The 7606-nt window shown below is 40.0% G+C and overlaps 1 protein-coding gene across 1 annotated transcript in view; it reads right to left on the bottom strand.

The window, feature by feature from the left end:
* Positions 1 to 6189, bottom strand: part of elfn2a (extracellular leucine-rich repeat and fibronectin type III domain containing 2a) — a 110994-nt gene extending 104805 nt beyond the window's left edge. The window contains exon 1 of the mRNA XM_057325868.1: positions 5705 to 6189. The gene's annotated coding sequence lies outside the window, so the exon portion shown is untranslated. The remainder of the gene's footprint in view (positions 1 to 5704) is intronic.
* Positions 6190 to 7606: the final 1417 nt, after the last annotated feature.

Here is a 7606-nt window from a genome sequence, read left to right as displayed (position 1 = left end):
AAGCGCCAAGTAGTGGAAGCATGGAAACCATCCCCAAGTGTCACTGCTACCGACAGTAATTTAATGACAGCTACCATGGAGTGGCATTGAAAATGATCTTTAAAACGTATCATTAAAAATGTATTAAAAGCAACAATAGTAGGTGGTCATCTCTATGGCAACATCTCTGGACAGACAGATCCTCCGATCGGCCTTGACAGAGATGCCTCGCCCCCTGCAGACACGTGTGATTGACGGATGAGGGGGCACGGAGAAAGAGAGTCTTGGCAGGCATAAGTGACCAGTGATGACAGGTGAAGTGGACAGTGAACGAGACAAATGGGTATGGGGAATATATAAGAGATACGATGCATTTAAATGGCATGTAAACAAACATCAAGTCCAAACCCGCTGACTTCCGAGCATAAACTAACCGTGGATATCAATTAAACTTTTGGGATATCAGTTTTGTAAATATTAAAGGGATATGTTCACCCAAAAATAAAAATTCTGTCATCATTTACTCATCCTCTTGTCATTTTAAACCTGTGCGAAGCTGTTTTGAAAAATGTCGGTAACCAAAAACCGTTGGTCCCCATTGACTTCCATTGTATGGACACAAAACCAATGCAAGTCAATGGGGACCAACGGTTTTCTGTTACCAACATTTTTCAAAATATCTTCTTTTGTGTCCTGCAGAAGAAAGAAAGTCATACAGGTTTGAAATGACAAGATGGCGTGTAAATAATGACAGAATTGAGGAAGGGGAACAATCCCTTAAATACAATTTTTGGGTGAACTACACTTTTTAGCAGCCAATGGGAACACGGCACAGCATCTTCATGAGATTCCTATTCACAAAGCCCACAATTATCTTCCCTACATCACTCAACCAATTACGACACCTGATGAAAGCGCCCCCGCCCGCCCATGAGCTAACCTCAAGAGCTAATTAACACGCATCTCAAACATCATTAACATCACAACCGGGGAAGCGGCGACGGGAAGATGCTTTAAATGGCCTAAATAAATACGTCGGACACGCACGGGTCACATCTCGACTCGTATAGATGTGATTAATGAGGGGGGTGTGGAATTAATGTAGAGGGGGCGTTCTGCCCTCTGAAGAATAATTAGGAAAATTACCTTAATTAAATACCACCCGCATCCCGATGTGGGTATTATCACATCACATATCTTGGAGGGTGGACATGCATGCAGTTATTACTATATTACACCTCAGCGATGATGTAAAAAGCATGCATTGATTGAGCGGCTCTCCTCGTCCCAAACCTCTCCACCCCTGAATATGTACAACGCTGTTGTAATCATTGCCTTGTTTACATGTTTCAGAAGAAAATTAAATTTGGGAAAAACGGAAGCAGGGGAGCAGGAACAGTGTTGTTTGAAGTTCGACAGAGAAACTCACTTCCCTCGGAAATTAAAGTGTGTGTGTGAACATGTGTTGGAGAAGAACCTCCTTGCCCCGAGCGGTCTACTTAAAATTGTTAAGAAACACTTGAGACACTTGTGAGGTGTTTAATGTTGTACTGTCGCTGTTTAACAGTGAGGGGCGTGTCGTTTCGGTTTCTGAGGATTTCCGTGTTCCTGCGCTCTGAACTATGCTGTTAGAATTCGCACTAATCTATTATATTCTTTTAAAAAAACCGTGCCGTTCTTTTTGATTTGAGTGACAGACGCGTTACGTTCATTCGCTCAGACTGCCGCCACACGCCATGTCGAACGGCAAATTGCTATTCATTAAAGTCAGTCAGACAAAGAAAATTAAAGCGCAAGACTTTTTAACAGTCGGATTCTTTCTGATAGAGTTCTGATAGATTCTTTCTGATTTAATTCATGTCTTTAATTGGTATCACCGTGGGCTATTAGCCTAATAGTCTTGGATGTTACCCATAATGTCATTTTAATTTTGCTGACCAAATGGACGAGACCACATCTTGTGCATTATGAAATGATCTAACTAATATTGAAGCGTGCCAACAGGCAAAGCATCCGGGCAGCGGGGTGTCCCGGGGGTTTCTATCTGGATTTTTTGGACAGCAACCAATCTATTAGAAACACTGTTACTTGGCTAAACTTGTCTCCCCAACATTTTTATTTAGACTGCGATACCAATCTCAACCGCTAGATGTCAATGTACCATACGGTTCCTTACAATGGGTCAAAACTACAGTACAGGACTGATTCAACAAATTGTTTATTTAATCAAATTAATATACAACAAAATTCAACAAATCTTTCAATTAATGCAATTATTATACAATAAAATAATCATACAAATAAAATATAAATAATTATATTATTAGACACTAGCCAAACACAGACCGGAAGTTAACTGCAGTCCCGGCGCGCGCGTCCGATGAAACGGTCTATAAAGGAATTTTTAGATGTCAAAGTAAAAGTTAACTTGAACAAATTATGACACATCCAGATAAAAAACAGTAGTATTCTATATTTTTACTTTAGTAAATTGTAGTACTTTTGCTAGTAAAATTACTCAAGAAATGACAACTACAATTTTGTAGACTGTTTAAAAAAAACACTGGTACGGTGCTCGTTTATATTAACATAGTTGTATATACAACATCATTATGAAAAACCATGAAACAGCCGTATGCCTTTGACTGCCCATATTAAGCTTTTCAAACTCAAACGCAGCCACAAAATGTCCACAAATTACAATAAAAAGTGTTTTTTTCCCCCACAGGCAGCTGACTAAACGCTGGAGATCTTCTAAAATAAATATCGAAAAGGATGATCTCATCTCTGGCATACAAGACGCACTGTTATACAATACAACCGAGGAAACAAAGCTGTTAGCAATTTTTGATAATTATTACTTTTTTAATTACCATCTTTCGGTAACGGAAGAATGGAAAAGCACTAGGATAGATCTAGTCCCAGATATACAGGCACCCAAGATCAAGTGTGTGTATCTGGACAGCTGTGCCAACCACCCTCAGCACTCGATCACACCTGACTGCTTCAATGCTGAGCACATGCGTAGATACAGGACCACAGGCGAACACATGCACATAAATCAGCTTCAACGTGCCTCTCCAAGCTGAGTGTCTCTACTCAGAACTAAAGAATCCCAACTGGCCTAAAGATCTTCGAAGGCACCATTGAAATTTTTTGGATTAAATGCCATTAATTGCCTTCTCTTCTCTTAATTGCCCCAACTCAGGAACTCAATTGTCGATAAAGATGAGAACACTTTGCATACTGAATAGTGATGTAATAGCATGGAAATACGGTTATAGATTTGCAGGGTTGCTAATCCAGCATTAGTATTCAAGATGTTTTGATTGTATTACGTGTAAGAAAGGGTCACCCTCTCTTTATTGGTGGACATGCTTGGGTCACAGAGACATGGACATCAAAGCACCACAGATTGTGTGTGCTATCTTAATCTCTCTGTATCTCGCTTGTCTTTCATGCTTTGTACCGGTCTCTCTCCAAGATTCAGTCTAGATATAAAACCATTGGCCAATCTACCATGTGCCTACAGCGGCTGATATCGAATTGTGTGCATTCAGTGACATAGAGAAAGAGCCCCGCAGGCAAACATGCTAGAGTGGACGCAAGTTCCCATTTAATTTAAACACAACGGCTCGCACCTTTAAACAAGCAGGCGCGTGACTCACTCCTGGCACCTGTAGATACGTCTAAAAAAAGGCTGCAGATAAATCAAACTCGCAAACCGGGCTGGAAATAATGAAGTCACACACTCAGCGTTGCCATATGGGGAAAATAGGCTTTGGCAGTGAGGGGTCAATTCATCACTTTCAGATTCATCCGCTGTGGTTTAACCCAAGACTCTCATCCAAACCCTCATTACAGATCTAAAGTCAACAAGAAATCAAAACGGACCCCATTTGCTTTCTAAATAGACGTTGTTGGTTATGTTGCGCATGATTCATCAGCGAAGACAAAAACTGTTTGTTTTTGTAATCGTAATCATTTATCAAAATTTTACAACCTGCTTCTCAGAATTTGTGTGACGAAAAGTGACCAAACATAAAAACTCAAATCCAAAATTCGTTTTGGTGGGAAAACATTGCCGTAAGGTTGTGATGACATCACAATGTCACGTTTACGTAAGATATGGAAGTGCAGCGCTATTCGCAACACAGAACTGAATTTTGCATAAACACAAGGGGTCAACGCAACATTATTTAGCAACAAGATGAGATTAATATGGTACCCTGCGAATATGGTGTGAAATTGCTAAATGATTCGTTGCAAAAAGATGGTGATAACTTTAAAGGTGCGTTACAAAATAAAACATGTTTTGCTACTTGCTATTACATATTACAAGTCATATGCAGATGGCATTAAAAAATGAAAGGGAGGGGACATCAATATTCCTCAAAATGTTTTAGTGGACAAAAATGGAAACGCCCATGTGTACGAGATAAGTCATCTACTGTATATTTTGGTCCATTTTTTTCCGAAAGAATGAAGAGTTTGGTTCCAAAATGAGATAACTCTTTTTCAAAAATCATTGCATTCCAATTAATATCAATCAAACTGCAGCTGTTGTTTTTTATTTGAGCCATAATAACTAAAAAATACAGCTAACTAACACAATAAGACAAGATAAAAACATGATAACATAACAAAAAACGTCATTTTTGAAAAATTTTAAAACTCATTTTGGAACCAAACTCTTCAAATACTGTTTCGTGCTGTAATGTACGTTTTTATATGCACAGTTTATTTTTTCAACTTTTAGGAGTAAACTAGCATATACTGTACAGCATATGGACACAAATCTAAAAAGCATAGACGTAAACCCATAGATTTGCACTAGTCCAAGCTAGTCGATGTTGTCCTAAAACAGGTGTGGTTGTAGTGCGGTAAAGAGCTTTCTTACTCCCTTGCACAAGAAGCTATTTTGTCTTTTATCTGTATTTCGACGTAATCTGTGTCTGCTGTTAAAATGACAGCGAGTCAAAGTGGGGACCCCAGGCTTAGCCAGTCGCTGCGTATTTGCGAGGTTATAAATCAAACGATGGAGCTCACCGCTGTCCCCCGTCCCGTATCTTTCCCAGCATCCCCACTCCCAACCCCCCCCCCCCTCACTCTCTTCCTTCTCATTTATGTCCATCAGCACATTACATATTTCTAAAGAAATACAAATCACGTTAGAGAGGCTGCAATAATTGCACAAAAATAGCAAAATCATGAGAAACTCCTGTGAATGGTCCCAAAATGCAATTTCCATGCACCTCCATAGTTCTTCTATAATACAGATAATATGAAAGATAATTCAAGAAGTAAATTGAGAATCTACTTTGGCTCCTCAACAGTCACAGCCGAAGAAAGCCAAACACAGAAAAACTAAACAGTTGTTAAATGAATTGACAATAACAGATCTTCTCCCTGTGCTGACAACATCTAAGATGTATATGTGCTTTTTCAAGTCACACAAGCACGCATGGTCCTGCCCATGATCCTATTCGTGTTCTGGCTTGGAAACATTATAAATCGCAACACAACCGGACAGTGTCAAAAACAGCTAGGGAAAATGTTATCTTAAAAGATACAACAGCTCACGAAATCTCTGCGCACGCCGATCAGCATGCAGGTGGCTTTCCAAATGAATCACTTCTCATCAATGAAGAGGATTAAACGATTTATACAAACCTCTAGATTTATTTAAACATCTAACGACTGAATTGAAAGTGTACATCCATACCTCTGTTGCAGGCTTCTCTTTAGACCACGTATTGCTGCGGAAAAGCAGTTTATTATCCTTTGCCAAGCGCTGACTGAGACCGACGGAGAGACGGACTGAGCTGACAGAGTGAGCGCGAGCGAGCAAGCGCGTGAGAGAGAGAGACCACAATTGCGTGGGGCTGCTTTGCTGATCGGATGCAGACTGAAACGGCACGTTTTTATTTCATTTTTAAAAAGCATTTAAACGCAATGCAATTACGTGCAAGGGCGATTGCTGAAGTTAATATCGTTTCTTGACTGACGTGCAATGGTGACTCGAGATGCGCGAGACGCATTTCACTATCCTGCTTGTCTCACCACACGCATAATATTTAAATACATTTCAGCACTTTTTAATAACGTGTTTTTGCGTCTCCCATTTCTACTGGCGCACATCTGTTTGGAACTCAAAGCACGTACCGCGCTTCTGTCAGCGCGCGTCTCTCCCTGGCACGAGCGAGCGCGCACACCGCGGATTGGCGCCTTTGACGTCACAGCGAGGCACTCCGCCAGAGCGAATCAATCTTTCACGTGAATGACTGTTAAGACCCCCCCTCCGGCATCAGTACCGTCCTTCGAGAACTTTTTACATGACCGAATTTAGCTGAATGGAGGGTAAGGCTTCATTCCCAAACTCAGGCTGGTGTTTGCGTTTTCATGACCCGTTGGAGATGTTAGAGCTAATTGTGACATGACGCAGGAGCGTTTGTATCTGAAGTAAAAAAGTATGATGAGGTAGTTAGGCAGTGATGCTATTTCAGGCAGTTTAGTCATCTTTAAAATACGTCTCTGTTCTAATAGTAACCACTGGCAAGAATGAATTATGAATGAAATATGCCCAAGGACAGCCCAGTCTTTACTATTTGTAGTTGTTTCTATTCAATAAATCCTCACATGGCTTTAGCTATACCACAGAATGTTAAAACTCAGTATTACAACGGTGGAAAGGCCCATTCACTTCATGGACGATACGTTTTAAAAATCATGCACGTCCACACCAAAACTTTTATTTTTGTTATTATTATAATTAAAGGAGTCATATGACACGGCTAAAATGAATCTTATTGTTTGTTTTATATGTAATGCAATGTGTATACACGATTTAAGGTTCAAAAACGCTGTATTTTCCACATACCGTGCATGTTTTTATCTCCTCTTTGCCCCGCCTCTCTGAAACGCGCGCGGAATTTTACAAAGCTCATCACTCTGAAAAGCGAGGTGCGCTATGATTGGCCAGTTAACCAGTGTGTAGTGATTGGTCGAATACTGCAAGCGTGTGACAGAAATGTAACGCCTCTTACCGTATTTGGAACATCAGGTTCCTCTTCAATTGTACTGACAGGAACGCCCACCTCACTTGTGTATACATTTGTGCGGTCTTAGTCAACTCATACCACGAACTGACGTAGATTTGTGGGGGTGTGGTTACACGAGGCGTTTCAGGCAGGTCTGGGTGAGCATTCGCTTTTAGATAGAATGCATCTTTCGTTCCGACACTTTAATTTTTGCAATTTTACATGTCTAATACATGCATGGGAAACTTATGACACACCAAAGATACAGAAAAACACGTATTCGCATCATATGACCCCTTTAATATAAAATTTGTTAATATTATTGTTAGTTTTGGTGTGGACTCCCTGGACGATTTTTTAAACAGTTTTTTCGCCCTTAATGTGGACAGTTTTATCTTTATATATAAGGATAAAACTTTACATTTATCGTCCTCCTTGTTACAATAACAATACAATATAACAATATCGTTGGGTTTAGGGCTATTCATTCTCAGCCGACAACCAATAAAACATTAAACAACTGCGAAACTACAGTGCATGAGCTTAAAATAGACACAATGTTCTTTATTTGGTTGTGAACACTAATA

This window comes from Triplophysa rosa, linkage group LG25, assembly GCF_024868665.1.
Source record: "Triplophysa rosa linkage group LG25, Trosa_1v2, whole genome shotgun sequence".
Classification (NCBI taxonomy): domain Eukaryota; kingdom Metazoa; phylum Chordata; class Actinopteri; order Cypriniformes; family Nemacheilidae; genus Triplophysa; species Triplophysa rosa.
Note: the sequence above shows the minus strand (reverse complement) of the source record. Positions and strands in the feature narration are given on the sequence as shown.